Below are 20,698 nucleotides of genomic sequence, written 5' to 3'. Positions count from 1 at the left end.
CAGATGACAGCAGAGGGATGGGAGTAGTAGTGACACAGGTGACAGTAGAGAAATGGTAGGAGTAGTTACAGCAAAGGTATGGGAGTAGTAGTGGTACAGGTGACAGAAGAGGGATGGGAGAAGTAGTGGTACAGGTGACAGAAGAGGGATGGGAGTAGTAGTGGTACAGGTGACAGCAGAGGGATGGGAGGAGTAGTGGTACAGTTGACAGCAGAGGAATGCGAGGAGTAGTGGTACAGGTGACATCAGGGGATGAGAGTAGTAGTGATACAGATGACAGTAGAGGGATGGGAGTAGTAGTGACACAGGTGACAGAGAAATGGTAGGAGTAGTTACAGCAAAGGTATGGGAGTAGTAGTGGTACAGGTGACAGAAGAGGGATGGGAGAAGTACTGGTACAGGTGACAGCAGAGGGATGGGAGTAGTAGTGACACAGGTGACAGCAGAGGAATGGGAGGGGTAGTTACAGCACAGGGATGGGCGTAGTAGTGGTACAGGTGACATCAGGGGGGTGGGAGTAGTAGTGATACAGGTGACAGTAGCAGGATGGGAGTAGTAGTGGTACAGGTGACAGAATAGGGATGGGAGAAGGAGTGACAAGGATGATGGGATGGTAGAAGTAATGATACAGGTGCAAGAAGAGGGATGGGAGGAGTAATGGTACAGATGACAGGTGACAGAAGAGGGATGGGAGTGGTACAGGTGACAGAAGAGGCATGGGAGTAGTAGTGGTACAGGTGACAGCAGAGGGATGGGAGTAGTAGTGACACAGGTGACAGCAGAGGAATGGGAGGGGTAGTTACAGCACAGGGATGGGCGTAGTAGTGGTACAGGTGACAGCAGGGGGGTGAGAGTAGTAGTAATACAGCTGACAGCAGAGGGATGGGAGTAGTAGTGGTACAGGTGACAGAATAGGGATGGGAGAAGGAGTGACAAGGATGATGGGATGGTAGAAGTAGTGATACAGGTGAAAGAAGAGGGATGGGAGGAGTAATGGTACAGATGACAGCAGAGGAATGGGAGGAGTAGTTACAGCACGGGGATGGGAGTAGCAGTGGTACAGGTGACATCAGGGGTATGGGAGTAGTAGTGATACAGGTGACAGTAGCAGGATGGGTGTAGTAGTGGTACAGGTGACAGCAGGGGGGTGGGAGTAGTAGTGATACAGGTGACAGCAGAGGGATGGGAGTAGTAGTGGTACAGGTGACATCAGAGGAATGAGAGGAGTAGTAGTACAGGTGACATTAGGGGGATGAGAGTAGTAGTGATACAGATGACAGCAGAGGGATGGGAGTAGTAGTGACACAGGTGACAGTAGAGAAATGGTAGGAGTAGTTACAGCAAAGGTATGGGAGTAGTAGTGGTACAGGTGACAGCAGGGGGGTGGGAGTAGTAGTGATACAGGTGACAGCAGAGGGATGGGAGTAGTAGTGGTACAAGTGACAGCAGAGGGATGGGAGTAGTAGTGACACTGGTGACAGCAGAGGGATGGGAGTAGTAGTGACACTGGTGCCAGTAGAGGGATGGGAGGAGTAGTGACACAGTTGACAGCAGAGGGAGGGGAGTAGTAGTGACTGCGGAGGGATGGGAGTAGTAGTGACAGTTGACATTAGAGGGATGGGAGTAGTAGTGACACAGGTAACAACAGAGGGATGGAAGTAGTAGTGACACTGGTGACAGCAGAGGGATGGGAGGAGTAGTGACACTGGTGACAGAAGGGGGATTGGAGTAGTAATGACACCTAATGGGATGGGAATAGCAGTGACTCAGGTGACAGCAGCATGATGAGAGAAGTAGTGGTACAGGTGACAAGAATGGGAGTAGTAGTGACTGGATAAAAGTAGTAGTGATGTGACAGCAGAGAGATGGGAGTAGTAGTGGAATAGGCGACTGCAGAGGAATGGGTCGAGTAGTGACTGAGGTGACAGTGATGGGAGTAGTAGTGACACAGGTGACAGTGACAAGAAGGGAGTAATGCTGGCACCGGTGACAACAGAGGGATGGAAGTAGTAATGACAGTGATGGGTTTAGAGTAGTAGTGACACTTTTGATGGATAGGAGTAGTAGTGGTACAGATGATAGGATGAGGTTAGTAGTGACACAGGTGACAGGATGGGAGTAGTAGTGACACCAGTGACAACAGAGGGATGGGAGTAGTAGTGACAGTGATGAGTTGGGAGTAGTAGTGGCACAGGTGACAGTAAAAGGATGGGAATAGCAGTGACACAGGTGACAGTAGAGGGATGGGAGTAGTAGTGACACAGGTGACAGGATTGGAAGTAGTAGTGACACATATGACAGTGAGAGGATGGGAGTAGTAGTGTCACTGATTACAACAGAGGGATGGAAGTGGTAGTGACAGGTGACAATGATGGGTTGGTAGTAGTAGTGGCAGGTGACAATAGAGTAATGGGAGTACCACTGACACAGGTGACAGTGATAGGATGGGAGTATTAGTGGCACAGGTAATAGCAGAATGATGGGAGTAGTGATGGGAAAGGATTAGTAGTGGCAGGGGTGATAGAAATGGGATGGGAGTAGTAGTGACACAGCTGACAGCAGAGAGATGAGAGTGATAGTGACTGAGGTGATGGGATAGGATTAGTAGTGGCACAGCTGATAGCAGGGGGGCAGTACTGGGGGAGGCAGATAGAATATTAATTGTGAAATAGTAGCAGGCACTTCTCTCCTTGTTCATTAGATCAGTTGTTTTATGTTCCAGCTTTATTTTCCTACTTATGTTGATGGTTTATTTTACATAATTTACTTATTTTACATGTACGGCCCAGGGCGGGTCTTAGCTCCCGCTCACAAACGCAGCAGGTACATTAGCTAGGGTTACCACCAGTCCAGTATTTCACCAACCAAGCTGGTATTTTCCTCTGCCAGGCAGTGCTGGTATTTTTTTTTTTTACCAACAATAATAATTGGCTGTATTTTCTGGCCTGCACTAGTATCTGGTCAGATCACATAGTGGGCCCCATTATAATAGTGATCAATTTGTATGTATATCTCCAGTAATGCAGGCTGAGGACTGCTGTGCAGGAGTAGTTGATGCTGCCCAGCGGTCCGCGTTCTGGCGAGGTTACGTTAAAAAGACCCTTGGAAGCCATCACCCGACCATAATCCTGCCCTCCACCTCCACACTGCTCCTCTTCTGCAGCCTCCAAATAGGAAGGTAAGCGACCAATCTGCGTGTGTCTATATATGCCTATGTATGTGTATAAATATATGTGTATATATATATATATATATATATTACAGTCCAGACCAAAAGTTTGGACACACCTTCTCATTCAAAGAGTTTTCTTTATTTTCATGACTAAGAAAATTGTAGATTCACACTGAAGGCATCAAAACTATGAATTAACACATGTGGAATTATATACACATAACAAACAAGTGTGAAACAACTGAAAATATGTCATATTCTAAGTTCTTCAAAGTAGCCACCTTTTGCTTGGATTACTGCTTTGCACACTCTTGGCATTCTCTTGATGAGCTTCAAGAGGTAGTCCCCTGAAATGGTTTTCACTTCACAGGTGTGCCCTGTCAGGTTTAATAAGTGGGATTTCTTGCCTTATAAATGGGGTTGGGACCATCAGTTGCGTTGAGGAGAAGTCAGGTGGACACACAGCTGATAGTCCTACTGAATAGACTGTTAGAATTTGTATTATGGCAAGAAAAAAGCAGCTAACTAAAGAAAAACAAGTGGCCATCATTACTTTAAGAAATGAAGGTCAGTCAGTCAGCCGAAAAATTGGGAAAACTTTGAAAGTAAGGGCTATTTGACCATGAAGGAGAGTGATGGGGTGCTGCGCCAGATGACCTGGCCTCCACAGTCACCGGACCTGAACCCAATCGAGATGGTTAGGGGTGAGCTGGACCGCAGAGTGAAGGCAAAAGGGCCAACAAGTGCTAAGCATCTCTGGGAACTCCTTCAAGACTGTTGGAAGACCATTTCAGGGGACTACCTCTTGAAGCTCATCAAGAGAATGCCAAGAGTGTGCAAAGCAGTAATCAAAGCAAAAGGTGGCTACTTTGAAGAACCTAGAATATGACATATTTTCAGTTGTTTCACACTTGTTTGTTATGTATATAATTCCACATGTGTTAATTCATAGTTTTGATGCCTTCATAGTCATGAAAATTAAGAAAACTCTTTGAATGAGAAGGTGTGTCCAAACTTCTGGTCTGTACTGTATATATATATATATATATATATATATATGTGTGTTTATGTGTGTATATATATATATATATATATATATATATGTATATAAAATTTGTGTCTGTATATGCATATAGGTATCTATTGTCTATATATGAACATAGGAAGACAGGCACTCTATATGAGGTCACCAGCCGATATCAACAAAGGACAAGGGATAGTGTGTATATGATAAAAACTATATTTATTTGGGTAGTAATAAAAACGTTATCAATATAGGTCACTCCCAATGTACAGGGAGAGGAGTGGGTGGTGTAAAATAGATGAATGGATAAATGAATAAAGAAAAATAATGTGAAAATGTGATGATAAAACACCCTGTATTGGGCTATAAGTCCAGAATCATGGTATGTAGAACTTTAAATATTAGACAAATATAGTCAATAGTCTGAGATGGATTCAGTTGATTAAAATAAGTAAAAAGTTAGTACAAAGATCTAAATTGTGACAGGTTTAAATGGATATATCAGCAGCATTCCAGATCCGATGTATATGTATACACAGCTATGCAAAAGTTATTTTCAGCGAACCTGTGCCTGGTGGCGACCCACCTAAAATTGTCTATCTGGTCGCTGTTACCTTTCTGGAGGATCGTCGGTTCTTCTATGAGGGTGTCTCCGCACAGGATTCTCTGTGTGCTGTGGATGCTTAGTGCGGTTATGGATAGACTGGGCCGGCAGCACGGTTGCAGATGGATGCGATGCCTATGAATGTATTTGTCTATAAATAACTATTATATTGTTCTGACTATAAGACGCACTTTTTCACCATAAAAGTGGGGGAAAATGGCAGTGCGTCTTATACAGCGAATGCTAATGTCTACTTCCATAATGGAAGCTGTCATTAGTATGCAGGTGGTGCAGGGAGCAGCGAATACAGTGCTGTGCTGGCCAGATGTTGCACTCCATTTTTTTCCAGAACATTAGAAATGCTCCTCTTATCATTTTTGAGGAGTATTTTTAGCCAAGTAGGAGTACGAAAGTTGTAGTAATTCGAATACATAATATGTAGGCCTACATAATGTTATGGACCTGTTCACGTCTGCGTTGAAAGCTACGTTCGTGGCTGTGTTGCAGATTCTGTTAAAAAGACCGGACAAAAAAGTCTTGCATGCAGGACTTTTTTTTCTGCTAGAAAGACAAGATCCCAGACGGAAACTGAACGGACTCTATCATAGTCAGTGAAGTCTGTTCGGCTCCATTATGTGCTTTCGTTGTTTTGCTGACCTAACGGAGGAGAATGACAAAAATAAATAGCCGTGGTGTGAACGTGCCCTAAGAGGTTGGTATTCATGCAGGGGAACCATCACTAGTAAAAAAACATGTCTCCCCTCCGTACAGCCCCCTCCAACATATAATCCCATGTAAATAACTTATCCCCTCTTGTCAACTTCTCCAACATGCTGTACAGTCCCACGTAAATAACATCTCTCCAATCCTGTCAGCTTCTCCAACATACAGTCCCATGTAAATAAGTACCCCCTCCCTCTAGCTCCTCCAACATACAGTCCCATGTGAATAACCTCTGCCCTCCAGTCAGCTTCTCCAACATACAATCCCATGTAAATAACATTGCTGCCCTATCCAGCATAGGATTAGTAAGCCCCTGGGGGTCTGGAGTGAATGCACAGCAAGCTATTATAGCCAAGTGATAAAGTACAGTCCAAAATGGTGTATCTTCCCTGTACTTTATCACTTGGCTATAATAGCCTCTCTGCATTCACTCCCCCCTCCCTCTCCCCCAGGGGTTTAGAGACCCCAGACAGGTCCCCTTCCCAACATTAAAAAGTAACTACAGTTTTATGAAACTTTTGATATGTCATAGAGACATATCAAAAGTGTTGATGGTGGGGCTGCAGCTATCGACTATTTTTGTAATCGAGTATTCTATCGACTGATCCAACGATTAATCGAGAACTCTAATAACAAAAAATTTATTAAAAGAACATTTTTCTTTATAAAAACTCATCATCTTCCCACGTGCCATCAGCTGCCCCCCCCCCCCCGTCCCATCAGGTTCCCCCATGCCATCAGCTTCCACCCAGTGCCATCAGCTGCCCCCTCAGTGCCATCATCTGCCCCCCCCCAGTGCCACCAGGCTCCCCCTAGTGACATCAAGCTGCTCCCCAGTGCCATCAGCTTCCACAGAGTGCCATCAGCTGCCCCCAGTGCCATCAGGCCCCCTCTAGTACCATCAGGATCCCCCTAGTGCCATCAGGCTCCCCCTAGTGCCATCAGGCTCCCCCTAGTGCCATCAGCTGCCCGTCAGTGCCATTAGCTGCCCCCTCAGTGCCATCGGCTGCCCCCCAGTGCCACCAGCTTGCCCCCAATGCCATCAGGTGCCACCAGCTTGCCCCCCAGTGCCATCAGCTGCCCCCCAGTGCCATCAGGTTCCCCCCAGTGTCACCAGCTTGCCCCTCGGTGCCACCAGCTTGCCAGTCAGTGCCAACAGCTGCCCCCTCAGGCCCTCCAGCTGCCCCCTCAGGCCCACCAGCTGCCCCCTCAGTGCCACCAGCTTGCCCCTCAATGCCACCAGCTTTCCCCTCAATGCCACCAGCTGTCCGCTCAGTGCCATCAACTGATGCTGCAAATTTGAGTGGCAATTGTGTAGGGGGGGAATGGTAAGCGCGATGCTGAATCCTTGCCCCGGGTGCAGGAAAGCCTAGCTACACCTCTGCAGTAAGGTCCCAGCAGTCATGTGATTACTGAGGACTAGGAATCTGCATGAGCTGCTGGGCCTTAGCAGACCCAGATGAGCTCTGCTGTGAGGTTGTAAAGCCCTATACGACTTCTCTGAGGGCTGTATTCTCCCTGTAACTGGGGCTACTATGTCAGCCTCAGCTACAGGTAAAATCAGCAATAAATAAATAAAAAAATGTAATGGTAGAGGGGGTTTCCGGCATTTTACTACTGATGTCCTCTCCTCAGGATAGGTCATCAGTATTTGATTGGTGGGGGTCCGACAACAGGGACCCCTGCCGATCAGCTGTTTGAGAGGGCCCCTTTGAGTGCCGCAGCCTTCTCACAACTTTTCCCAGGCCATGTTCGTCGGTCAAGTGGCCTAGGCGCAGCTCAACCCCATTAAAGTGAATGGGGCTGAGCGTGATACCGAGCACAGCCTCTATAAAATGTACGGCGGTGTGATTGGTAAGCTGCGAGAAGGCTGCGGCTCTCACAGGAGCACCGGGGGCCTACTAAAACAGCTGATCTTTGGGGTCCTGGTGTCGGACTCCCAAGATCAGATACTGATGACCTATCCTGAGGATAGGTCCTCAGTAGTAAAATGTCGGAAAACCCTTTTAAATGTTCCCCAAAAGTTGTGTATGACCTTATTGGGGGCACAAGGTGTAAAAAAAAGTTCTGTTACACATTGTGCTAAAAATGTTAAAACATGCTATTTTTCCCCTAAAACAAAAAAGTGCAAAATGTATTTAAATCACCAAAGCAAAAAAAAAAAATGATAATACATTTTTGCTTTTAAAGATGATGCATGTACTGGAAAAAAAATGGAAAATGCACCTGGTCAGGAAGGAGGGTAAATGGCCTGATCTTGAACTGGTTAAATAAGTTTTTTTGATTTTACCAAATTAATATTCTGTCACACTTTTTCCTAAATTATGTCCATAGACTGTTGAGAAAGTATAATGGCTCTCTGTGCCAGGTGAGAAATAGGACCTGCAAATTATTTTAGCTTTCTTTTGTCCTCTTACCTTCTGTACTAGTTTGTAACTGGTCTTGTTCATGCTTATTGCATTTGTTTTGTATTATGTATGTATATCCCTCTTCATATGTACAGAGCCATGGAATGAATGGCGCTCTAATAATAAATAATAATCCTAATCTGTACTCCCTATCACCAGCTGTGTCCCCAAAGTTTATTTTCCTCCTTGGAATTTCATATAAGTCAGGAAAAGAACGCTCACAATCTTTTCTGTAGTAAAAGACTGGTTTTCTTACACTCTAGACTGATAGGCTGAGTTCACACGAGCGGATGCCGTGCGTGGCATCCGCTCCGTGAAAGAGTGCCAAGACCCGATGCAGACTGCAGAGGCACGGAGCATTAACATGACTGATAATGCTCCGTGCCTCTGCAGTCTGCATCGGGTCTTGGCACTCTTTCACGGAGCGGATGCCACGCACGGCATCCGCTCGTGTGAACTCAGCCATAAAGTGTTCCCTACAGATCTCAAGTAGATTGACTACAGAGCTTGGTTAACCATTCATTTCTATTCAACTGGTGTTGTCATTCTTTAGATGTCTCACCCGTTAGTCCTGAAAGACACAAAGAGAGGAAATAACTTGCTTCTACAGTGTCTGTGCATAATGCAATGTGTGATAGAAAAAAAACAAAAAATAACAGAAGTCTCTCTCAGGACTATTCCATAAAACGTGTTAATGGATATCTCCACCCAAATGAAAAAAGTGACTTTAGGTGTAGCTAGATGAATGTAATAAAATAACCAAATATTACTCACTTTCAGCTCTCTGGCCCTCCGTTCTTAACCCCTTCACGACTGCAATCCGTATATATACGTGATAGTTGCACATGCCCCGTGCAGCTACCACGTATATAAACGTTCTGGCAGCTCTTTAATCCAAGCGCTGCAAAGCGATTGGATTAAAGCTTCTGGCCCTGCCCTGCTGCTGTCACGGACAGCATACAGTGCAGTAATGCCGGCAAGGGACCAATCAGAGTGGCCCCTTGCCGGCAATCGATCCGATTGGTTAGTCTGTGCAGACTAACCAATCGGATCGAGGCAGTGTTAAAATGCTGGTTTCAGGCTCTGATCTGCGCTCTGCAGATCAGAGCCTGAAATCAGGTAAGGGCTCTTTCACACTTGCGTTGTCCGGATCAGTCGTGTACTCCATTTGCCGGAAGTGCCCGCCGGATCCGTAACACCGAAAGTGAACTGAAACCATTTGAAGACTGATCCGTCTTCAAAATGCGTTCAGTGTTACTATGGCAGCCAGGACGCTATTAAAGTCCTGGTTGCCATAGTAGTAGTGGGGAGCGGGGGAGCAGTATACTTACCGTACGTGCGGCTCCCGGGGCGCTCCAGAATTACGTCAGAGCGCCCCATGCGCATGGATGACGTGATCCATGCGATCACGTCATCCATGCGCGTGGGGCGCCCTGACGTCACTCTGAAGCGCCCCGGGAGCCGCACGGACGGTAAGTATACTGCTCCCCCGCTCCCCACTACACTTTACCATGGCAAACAGGACTTTAGCGTCCTGGCAGCCATGGTAACCATTCAGAAAAAGCTAAACGTCGGATCCGGTAATGCGCCGAAACGACGTTTAGCTTAAGGCCTTTCAATGGGCATTAATTCCGGATCCGGCCTTGCGGCAAGTGTTCAGGATTTTTGGCCGGAGCAAAAAGCGCAGCATGCTGCGGTATTTTCTCCGGCCAAAAAACGTTTCGGTCCTGAACTGAATACATCCTGATGCATCCTGAACGGATTTCTCTCCATTCAGAATGCATTAGGATAAAACTGATCAGGATTCTTCCGGCATAGAGCCCCGACGACGGAACTCTATGCCGGAAAAGAACAACGCAAGTGAGAAAGAGCCCTAATGTGTCCTGAAGCCCCCGATCTGTGCCCCCTTCTTGAAGCCCCCGATCTGTGCCCCCTTCTTGTCCTTGTCCTTCTTCTTATCCTGCCCCCGATGCGGTCCGCCCCCTCCTGCCCCGATCTGTAATTTGTAAAATGCTGCCCCCCCTCCCCCCTTTCCAGCGCTGCCCCCGATCGATCCCCCTTCTGTGTGCGATGGCGGCGGCTCCATTCCTGAGCCGCCACCATCAGCAGCGTGTGTCAGCTCTATGCTGACACTGCTGTAACCCCGTAGATGCCGCAGTAGCGGCATCCATGGGGTTAATAGACAGAGGGGGCTCCCTCTCTCAACCAACCGGACGCTTTGCAAAGGCATCCGGTTGCCATGGCATAGGCGTCCGGTGCTGCCACCTACAGGGCATCTGATTGTATTATACTTTGCAATGCAAGAGCATTGCAAAGTATAGTACAACCATCAGCCCCACTGGATCTTCAAGATCCAAGAGGGAACTGATAAAAAAAAATTGAAAATAATAAAAGTAAAAATAAATAAATAAAAATGTAAAAAATAAATTGCCTTTTCGTATAAAACAAAAAAAAAAACACACATTAGGTGTCACCGCGTCCGTAACGACCATCTCTATAAATATATCACATCATCAACCCCGTCCAATAAACACCATAAAAAATAAAAAACGGTGTAAAAAAATAAGCCATTTTTGTCACCTTACATCACAAAAAGTGCAACACCAAGCGATCAAAAAGGTGTATATACCCCAAAATAGTACCAATCAAACCGTTACCTCATCCCGCAAAAAATGAGCTCATATTTAAGACAATCGCCCAAAAAATAAAAAAGCTATGGCTCTCAGACTATGGAGACACTAAAAGAAAATTTTTGGGGTTTCAGAAATGCTATTATTGTGTAAAACTTAAATAAATAAGAAAAAGTATACATATTGGGTATTGCCACGTCCGTAACGATCTGCTCTATAAAACTGTAACATGACCTAACCCCTCAGATGAACGCTGTAAAAAAAACTAAAAAAAAAAACTGTTCCAAAACAGCCAATTTTTTGGCCACCTTGCCCCATAAAGTGTAATCAAAAAATCATATGTACCCAAAAATGGTACCAATAAAAACCTCAACTCTTTCTGCAAAAAACGAGCCCCTGCACAAGACGATCGGTAGAAAAATAAAAACATATGGCGTTCAGAAAACCAATCCAGCAAAATCTGCCTTCAAAAAACCATACGGTGTACCTTTCCTTCTGCGCCCTGCCGTGCGCCCTTATATCATTTTACGACCACATGTGGGGTGTTTCTGTAAACCGCTGAATCAGAGTAATAAATATTGAGTTTTGTTTGGCTGTTAACCCTTAATGTGTTAAAGAAAAAAATGTAATAAAATAGAAAATCTGCTAAAAAAGTGAAATTTTGAAATTTCATCTCCATTTTCCTTTAATTCTTGTGGAACACCTAAAGGGTTAACAATGTTTGTAAAATTGGTTTTAAGTAACTTGAGGGGTGTAGTTTCTACAATGGGGTCATTTTTGGGGGGTTTCCACTATGTAAGCCCCACAAAGTGACTTCAGACCTGAACTAGTCCTTAAAAAGTGGGTTTTGGAAATTTTCTTAAAAATTTTAAGAATTGCTTCTAAACTTCTAAGCCTTGTAACGTCCTAAAAAAATTAAATAACATTTCCAAAATGATGCCAACATAAAGTAGACATATGGGTAATGTTATGTAATAAATATTTTATGAGGTATCACTTGCTGTTTTAGAAGCAGAGAAATTGAAATTTAGAAAATTGCAAATCTTTAAAAAATTTTGGTAAATTTGGGATTTTTTATTAAATAAAGGTGATATATATTGACTCAAATTTATGACTGTCATGAAGTACAATGTGTCACGAGAAAACAATTTCAGAATGGCTTGGATAAGTAAAAGTGTTCCAAAGCTATTACCACATAAAGTGACGCATGTCAGATTTGTAAATTTTGACCTGGAAACTGGGGCATCAATGACCTTTGGTCATGAAAGGGTTAAGGATACCTTATCTGGGGCCCTTTGAATACAAGTAATAGAGAATTGTTTGCATATTATATGAACTCTAATACAACTGAGATGCACTAGTGTTAGGTACAGGACAAGCGTTTGACATTCTTTTGGACAACCTTAGATGTCCACCGAGGAGGATAACTTTTCTCCATCGTGTGTAAGCAACAAGAAATAAAATATACCACATATACCAAATATAGAAACCAGTAAAATATACACTGCTCAAAAAAATAAAGGGAACACAAAAATAACACATCCTAGATCTGAATTAATTAAATATTCTTCTGAAATACTTTGTTCTTTACATAGTTGAATGTGCTGACAACAAAATCACACAAAAATAAAAAAATGGAAATCAAATTTTTCAGCCCATGGAGGTCTGGATTTGGAGTCACCCTCAAAATTAAAGTGGAAAAACACACTACAGGCTGATCCAACTTTGATGTAATGTCCTTAAAAAAAGTCAAAATGAGGCTCAGTAGTGTGTGTGGCCTCCACGTGCCTGTATGACCTCCCTACAACGCCTGTGCATGCTCCTGATGAGGTGGCGGACGGTCTCCTGAGGGATCTCCTCCCAGACCTGGACTAAAGCATCTGCCAACTCCTGGACAGTCTGTGGTGCAACGTGACGTTGGTGGATAGAGCGAGACATGATGTCCCAGATGTGCTCAATTGGATTCAGGTCTGGGGAACGGGCGGGCCAGTCTATAGCATCAATGCCTTTGTCTTGCAGGAACTGCTGACACACTCCAGCCACATGAGGTCTAGCATTATCTTGCATTAGGAGGAACCCAGGGCCAACCGCACCAGTATATGGTCTCACAAGGGGTCTGAGGATCTCATCTCGGTACCTAATGGCAGTCAGGCTACCTCTGGCGAGCACATGGAGGGCTGTGCGGCCCTCCAAAGAAATGCCACCCCACACCATTACTGACCCAATGCCAAACCGGTCATGCTGGAGGATGTTGCAGGCAGCAGAACGTTCTCCACGGCGTCTCCAGACTCTGTCACGTCTGTCACATGTGCTCAGTGTGAACCTGCTTTCATCTGTGAAGAGCACAGGGCGCCAGTGGCGAATTTGCCAATATTGGTGTTCTCTGGAAAATGCCAAACGTCCTGCACGGTGTTGGGCTGTAAGCACAACCCCCACCTGTGGACGTCGGGCCCTCATATCACCCTCATGGAGTCTGTTTCTGACCGTTTGAGCAGACACATGAACATTTGTGGCCTGCTGGAGGTCATTTTGCAGGGCTCTGGCAGTGCTCCTCCTGTTCCTCCTTGCACAAAGGCGGAGGTAGCGGTCCTGCTGCTGAGTTGTTTCCCTCCTACGGCCTCCTCCAGGTCTCCTGATGTACTGGCCTGTCTCTTGGTAGCGCCTCCATGCTCTGGACACTACGTTCACAGACACAGCAAACCTTCTTGCCACAGCTCGCATTGATGTGCCATCCTGGATAAGCTGCACTACCTGAGCCACTTGTGTGGGTTGTAGACTCCGTCTCATGCTACCACTAGAGTGAAAGCACCGCCAGCATTCAAAAGTGACCAAAACATCAGCCAGGAAGCATAGGAACTGAGAAGTGATCTGTGGTCACCACCTGCAGAACCACTCCTTTATTGGGGGTGTCTTGCTAATTGCCCATAATTTCCACCTGTTGTCTATCCCATTTGCACAACATCATGTGAAATTGATTGTCACTCAGTGTTGCTTCCTAAGTGGACAGTTTGATTTCACAGAAGTGTGATTGACTTGGAGTTACATTGTGTTGTTTAAGTGTTCCCTTTATTTTTTTGAGCAGTGTATTTTCTAATGTATATTGTAATCAAAGGTGTAACATGTAAACATGGGGCCCTATAGCAAAACTTGAAATGAGGCCCTACTCCACCATGACCACCTTTAGCAGTCCACAATATGGAAAGTTTAATGTTTATTTTGCTCTCCCCAGATATAATGCACACAGTGATGTCACAGTAAGAGGATAACGCTCATAGTGAAGTCACTGTAAGGGGATAATGCTCAAAGTGATGTCACAGTACTGGGATAGCGCACAGAAAGGGTGATGTCACAGAAAGGGTGGTATGACAGTACAGGGATAATGATCACAGTGATGTCACAGTAAGGGAATGATGCTCACACTAGTGTCACAACAGAAGGATAATGCATACAGTGATGTCGCAGTAAAAAGATAATGCTCACAACTATGTCACTGTAGGGGTATATTGCACACAGTGATATCACAGTAGATGGATAATGCCCACAATGATATCGTAGTATGGGAATAGTGCTCACAATGATATCACAGTAAGGAATTAATGGTCGTAATAGTGGAGTAATGTTCACAGTGATGTCACAATACAGGGATAATGCACACAGTGATATCAGAATAGAGGGACAATGTTCACAGTGTTGTTATAGTACAGGGATAATGCACACAGTGATGTCACAATAGTGGTATAATGCTCACAGTAGTCACAATACAGAGATAATGCACACAGTGACATCAGAATAGAGGGACAATGTGCATAGTAATGTCACACTACAGGGATCGTCTACTTTGTAATGTTCAGCACAAGGATTATAAAAACATTAAAGATTACTACAATATCAAAGATTTATACACAACATGATATGGTAAAGGAAAAAATCTCTAATGATGTGATGTGCTGGTATACTGTACACATGATATTGTACTACATGAATAATGAAAAAAGTGCTGCCGCAGAAATGGATAATGCACATGGCAGCATTCAGTTTTACACACCCCCTTGCTTAGGGTACTTTCACACTAGCGTTATTCTTTTCCGGTATTGAGTTCCGTCCTAGGGGCTCTATACCGTAAAAGAACTGATCAGTTTTATCCTAATGCATTCTGAATGGAGAGAAATCCGTTCAGGATGCATCAGGCTGTCTTTAGTTCAGTCACTTTTACAGTCTTTGGACGGAGAAAATACCGCAGCATGCTGCAGTATTTTCTCCGGCCAAAATTCCGGAACACTTGCCTGAATGCCGGATTTCCATTGAAATGTATTAATGCTGGATCCGGTATCAAGTGTTCCGGTAAAACGAATCCGGTTTCCAGGCAGACCTTTAAAAATGTCAAAAATAATAAATACCGGATCCGTTTTTCCGGATGACACCGGAAAAACGGATCTGGTACTGCAATGCATTTGTCAGTCTGCAAATGACATGCGTTTCCATACAGGTTTCCTGATCAGACAGGCAGTTCAGGCAACGGAACTGCCTGCCGGAATCAAACAATACCTAAGGGTACTTTCACACTTGCGTTTTTCTTTTCCGGCACAGAGTTCCGTCCTAGGGGCGTTATACCGGAAAATAACTTTTATCCTAATGCATTCTGAATGGAGAGAAATCCGTTCAGGATGCATCAGGATGTCTTCAGTTAAGGCCTCTTTCACACGGGCGTGTGCGCCCCGTTGCCGTATTGCGGACCGCATTTGTGGATGCGCAATACATGGGTGCCGTTCCGTGGGCATTCCGCATCACGGATGCGGACCCATTCACTTCAATGGGTCCGCAGATGCGGAATGGTGCGGAACGGAAGCACGGAGCGGAACCCTACGGAAGCACTATGGAGTGCTTCCGTGGGGTTTTGTCCCGTACTTCCGTTCGGCAAAAAGATAGAACATGTCCTATCTTTTTGCGGAACGGCCGGGTCTGCGATCCGCTGTGACTGCCCCACGGACTGTGCTCGTGTATTGCGGCCTGCATTTTGCGGGCCGCAGCACGACCACGGGGCGCACACGCCCGTGTGAAAGAGGCCTAAGTCTCTTTCCGTCCAAAATTCCGGAACACTTACCGGAATGATGGATCCGGCATTTTTTTCCATTGAAATGCATTAATGCCGGCCCAGATCCATTTTTGTGGTCTGCACATGCTCACACTGCTAAAAATTTGAAAAAAATAAATGCCGGATCCATTTTTCCGGATGACACCGGAGAGACGGATCTGGCATTTCAATGCATTTGTCATACGGATCAGGATCCTGATCCGTCTGACAAATGCCATCAGTTTGCATACGTTTTGACGGATCCGGCAGGCAGTTCCGACGATTGAACTGCCTGCCGGAATCCTCTGCCGCAAGTGTGAAAGTACCCTTAGACATTAAAAAACTGCACCATTTGAGTGGAAACGGGCCCCCTTAGAAGTTGGGCCCCAAAGCAGGAGCTATGCCTCCTACCTGGTAGTTCCGCCCATGGTTGTCATATAGATGACAAATTCTTCAGGAACTTGTTCTGTCTGTTGTTCAGGGTCTCTCCTGAATCAATATGATGTGCCCTCTCTTTACCCTATGGAGGTTATATCATCCTAGTCTTGGTCAAATACAGCAAGAACAAGTAGGTGATGGTATAAAGGTAGGTACTAGGTACACACCACTATAACTATAAAAATAACCAGGTAGCAGAGCGGCTATGCGTACTGTGCATGCCACGCAATGTGGCAGAGACGGCCTGAGGCAGAAAACTGCCTTGAGAGTGGCAAGGAAAGTTTATTGCAGTACTCATGGTTAAAGGGGTTGTTTAAGAAGGAAAACGGACAACACATGCGATCCGCCTGCAATGTGGGGCGCTCACACGTACTTTCTACGCATCCATCCAATCATTTACATGTTTGCCTTCCTGCATTAAAGGGAACCTGCCATCTGCCTGCAGCACTACCTGAGAAGTACCGCTAACACTGACTCTAAATCGCCATTTGAGGGCTCAAGCATACGGCCGTTGCCGTTTTTGCAGTCTGCAAATTGCAGATCCACAAAACACAGATACCGGCGCGCGTGCATTCCGCGGAAAAGAATGTCCTGGCCTCTATAGAACAGTCCTATCCTTTTCCGTAAAAGGGACAAGAATAGGACATGTCCTATTTTTTTGCGGGGGGACGGAACAGACGTGCGGACAGCACACATCATTTGGGTCCCATTGAAGTGAACGGGTCCACATCTGACCCGAGAAAATGCAGATCGGATGCAGACCAAAAATATGTTTGTGTGCCGAAGCCCTTGTATATACTACCACCCATTCCAGCTGCAAGCTGCCGCTGTAATATATTGACAGGACTCATGAGCTGCACGTACATAATGGATCTCATGAGTCCTGTCAATATAATACAGAGGCAGTTTGCGGTGGCACAGAGGAGGAATGGATGGGGGGCAAATATACACATCCGAAGTAGCGATCCAGCGTCAATGCCAGCAGAACTACTCATATAGTACTGAAGTTAATAGAGCTCCAGGAAGGTATCCCTCAATCTTATATTAAAGGGGGACGTACAAGATGAGAGAACTAGGTCTGCTTCCTTTCCCAGAAACAGCGCCACTCTTGTCCATGGGTTGTGTCTGGTATTGCAGCTCAGCCACTGTGAATTGCATTAGGTTGAACAGCATTATCAGACACAGCACATGGACAAGAGTGGTGGCATGACTCTAGCTTTCAGAGGATGGGGGCCCCATAGCAAAGATAAAAACTACCGGTAGGTCCCTTTCAGGTTCTACTTGACCCCACCACACTACTAATTAACCAGAACTCATGGCTCTGGTACCCCTGTCCCTGTTTCATACCTCAAGCACATTTTCTGCTTCACTTTTTGTTTTCAGCACCTGTGAATGGGGATGAGATATCATTTTCCAGTGTTATTTAGGCAGGGTTCTGAATCTCCTTAAAGAGACCAGTCCTGTATGGAAACTTACTGGAAGTGCTCCATGGGAAAATAATATGCAATGAGGTATCTCCCAAGAAAGAGAACCATCTCGCCAGCGCCACCCTTCTGTATGTAGGGTTAAAGCATGCACTGCGTAATCATCCAAGTGTAAGTGGCTCCCTTACTAACAAGCTTTAGGATTTGACAACGGAATATAGCCAAGCCAGATATTCATCCATAGACAGCCGTTTCGGGGTGATTGCCCCTCATCAATACAGAGTAGGATTCTGGCTGACAGTGTGCTGCTTCCAAGGCATCCAGAATCCTACTCCATCCTGACGAGTGGCAAGCACCCCGAAACTGCTGTTTACGGATGGATATCTGGCCTGGTTATATTTAGTGATGAGCGGCAGGGGTCATATTCCAATTCGCGATATTTCGCGAATATTTCGTAGAATATTCGTAGAATATTTGCAAATTCGAATATTCGTTATATTCTACGATTTTTTTTTACTCAAAAAATCTGCAAGGTAATGATCGTGTAATATGCGATATTTCGTGTTTGAATTTTCGAATTTTTATTGCAAATTTTTCAACTTTTAGACAAATAATATTATAGATAAATTGAATTAGAGTTAGTGACTTTTAAAAATACCTTTAATCATGATAGTGCGGGTATAGGTATGTATACACTGCGTGCAGAATTATTAGGCAAATGAGTATTTTGACCACATCATCCTCTTTATGCATGTTGTCTTACTCCAAGCTGTATAGGCTCGAAAGCCTACTACCAATTAAGCATATTAGGTGATGTGCATCTCTGTAATGAGAAGGGGTGTGGTCTAATGACATCAACACCCTATATTAGGTGTGCATAATTATTAGGCAACTTCCTTTCCTTTGGCAAAATGGGTCAAAAGAAGGACTTGACAGGCTCAGAAAAGTCAAAAATAGTGAGATATCTTGCAGAGGGATGCAGCACTCTTAAAATTGCAAAGCTTCTGAAGCGTGATCATTGAACAATCAAGCGTTTCATTCAAAATAGTCAACAGGGTCGCATGAAGCGTGTGGAAAAACCAAGGCTCAAAATAACTGCCCATGAACTGAGAAAAGTCAAGCGTGCAGCTGCCAAGATGCCACTTGCCACCAGTTTGGCCATATTTCAGAGCTGCAACATCACTGGAGTGCCCAAAAGCACAAGGTGTGCAATACTCACAGACATGGCCAAGGTAAGAAAGGCTGAAAGACGACCACCACTGAACAAGACACACAAGCTGAAACGTCAAGACTGGGCCAAGAAATATCTCAAGACTGATTTTTCTAAGGTTTTATGGACTGATGAAATGAGAGTGAGTCTTGATGGGCCAGATGGATGGGCCCGTGGCTGGATTGGTAAAGGGCAGAGAGCTCCAGTCCGGCTCAGACGCCAGCAAGGTGGAGGTGGAGTACTGGTTTGGGCTGGTATCATCAAAGATGAGCTTGTGGGGCCTTTTCGGGTTGAGGATGGAGTCAAGCTCAACTCCCAGTCCTACTGCCAGTTTCTGGAAGACACCTTCTTCAAGCAGTGGTACAGGAAGAAGTCTGCATCCTTCAAGAAAAACATGATTTTCATGCAGGACAATGCTCCATCACACGCGTCCAAATACTCCACAGCGTGGCTGGCAAGAAAGGGTATAAAAGAAGAAAATCTAATGACATGGCCTCCTTGTTCACCTGATCTGAACCCCATTGAGAACCTGTGGTCCATCATCAAATGTGAGATTTACAAGGAGGGAAAACAGTACACCTCTCTGAACAGTGTCTGGGAGGCTGTGGTTGCTGCTGCACGCAATGTTGATGGTGAACAGATCAAAACACTGACAGAATCCATGGATGGCAGGCTTTTGAGTGTCCTTGCAAAGAAAGGTGGCTATATTGGTCACTGATTTGTTTTTGTTTTGTTTTTGAATGTCAGAAATGTATATTTGTGAATGTTGAGATGTTATATTGGTTTCACTGGTAAAAATAAATAATTGAAATGGGTATATATTTGTTTTTTGTTAAGTTGCCTAATAATTATGCACAGTAATAGTCACCTGCACACACAGATATCCCCCTAAAATAGCTAAAACTAAAAACAAACTAAAAGCTACTTCCAAAAATATTCAGCTTTGATATTAATGAGTTTTTTGGATTCATTGAGAACATGGTTGTTGTTCAATAATAAAATTAATCCTCAAAAATACAACTTGCCTAATAATTCTGCACTCCCTGTATACCAACATTGTGTACTACAAATAGACAAAAATAATTTTTTGAAAGGGGAGTAGTGACCCCAACAAAAAAAATATACTTTCAAAGGTGACGAGATAAATCAGCCTAAAGGTTCGAGACCAAAAGAGCAGGGTCTAAAAGAGGGCAGGGCAGACGAAAGCTTAGGCTACTTTCACACTAGCGTTCGGGTGTCCGCTCGTGAGCTCCGTTTGAAGGGGCTCACAAGCGGCACCGAACGCAGGCGTCCAGCCCTAATGCATTCTCAGTGGAGGCGGATCCACTGAGAATGCATCCGCCTGCCAGCGCTCAGCCTCCGCTCCGCTCAGTGAGCGGACACCTGAACGCTGCTTGCAGCGTTCGGGTGTCCGCCTGGCCGTGCGGAGGCGAGCGGATCCGTCCAGACTTATAATGGAAGTCAATGGGGACGGATCCGCTTGAAGATGACACCATATGGCTCAATCTTCAAGCGGATCCGTCCCCCATTGACTTTCAATGTAAAGTCTGAACGGATCCGCTCAGGCTACTTTCAGACTTAGAAATTTTTCTAAGTTATAATGCAGACGGATCCGTTCTGAACGGATGCAAACGTCTGCATTATAGGAGCGGATCCGTCTGATGAAACATCAGACAGACCCGCTCCGAACGCTAGTGTGAAAGTAGCCTTACCCTACATGCCCTAGACACTGCTTAGCCCAGGGTGACCCCCTGATGGTGGAGGCTCCCTGTTCCCGAACCTATTGCTATCCAGTCCCTACACACACCCTAATCAGGGAAAAAGGATGATACAGAAATATTAACAAAAAATAATAATTAATAAATGGAGAATGGACGGTGGTCCAGATAAAATGTACGCCACCAACCCTCTCAAGACTGATACACAAACCTCGACGCGTTTCACCTGAGACTCGTCATGCTATCAGTAGGTAGGTATGTAGTTGGAATAAATCC

At 45.1% G+C, this 20,698-nt stretch overlaps 1 long non-coding RNA gene across 1 annotated transcript; it reads left to right on the top strand.

Annotated features, from left to right (window-relative positions):
* LOC120985492 lies at positions 1-794 on the top strand. Its single transcript, XR_005775516.1, has 3 exons — positions 1-38; positions 367-436; positions 738-794. It is a non-coding gene; the product is annotated as an uncharacterized LOC120985492 (long non-coding RNA).
* The last annotated feature ends 19,904 nt before the right edge of the window (positions 795-20,698 follow it).

Source organism: Bufo bufo, chromosome 1 (genome assembly GCF_905171765.1).
Source record: "Bufo bufo chromosome 1, aBufBuf1.1, whole genome shotgun sequence".
NCBI classification, from domain to species: domain Eukaryota; kingdom Metazoa; phylum Chordata; class Amphibia; order Anura; family Bufonidae; genus Bufo; species Bufo bufo.
Note: the sequence above shows the minus strand (reverse complement) of the source record. Positions and strands in the feature narration are given on the sequence as shown.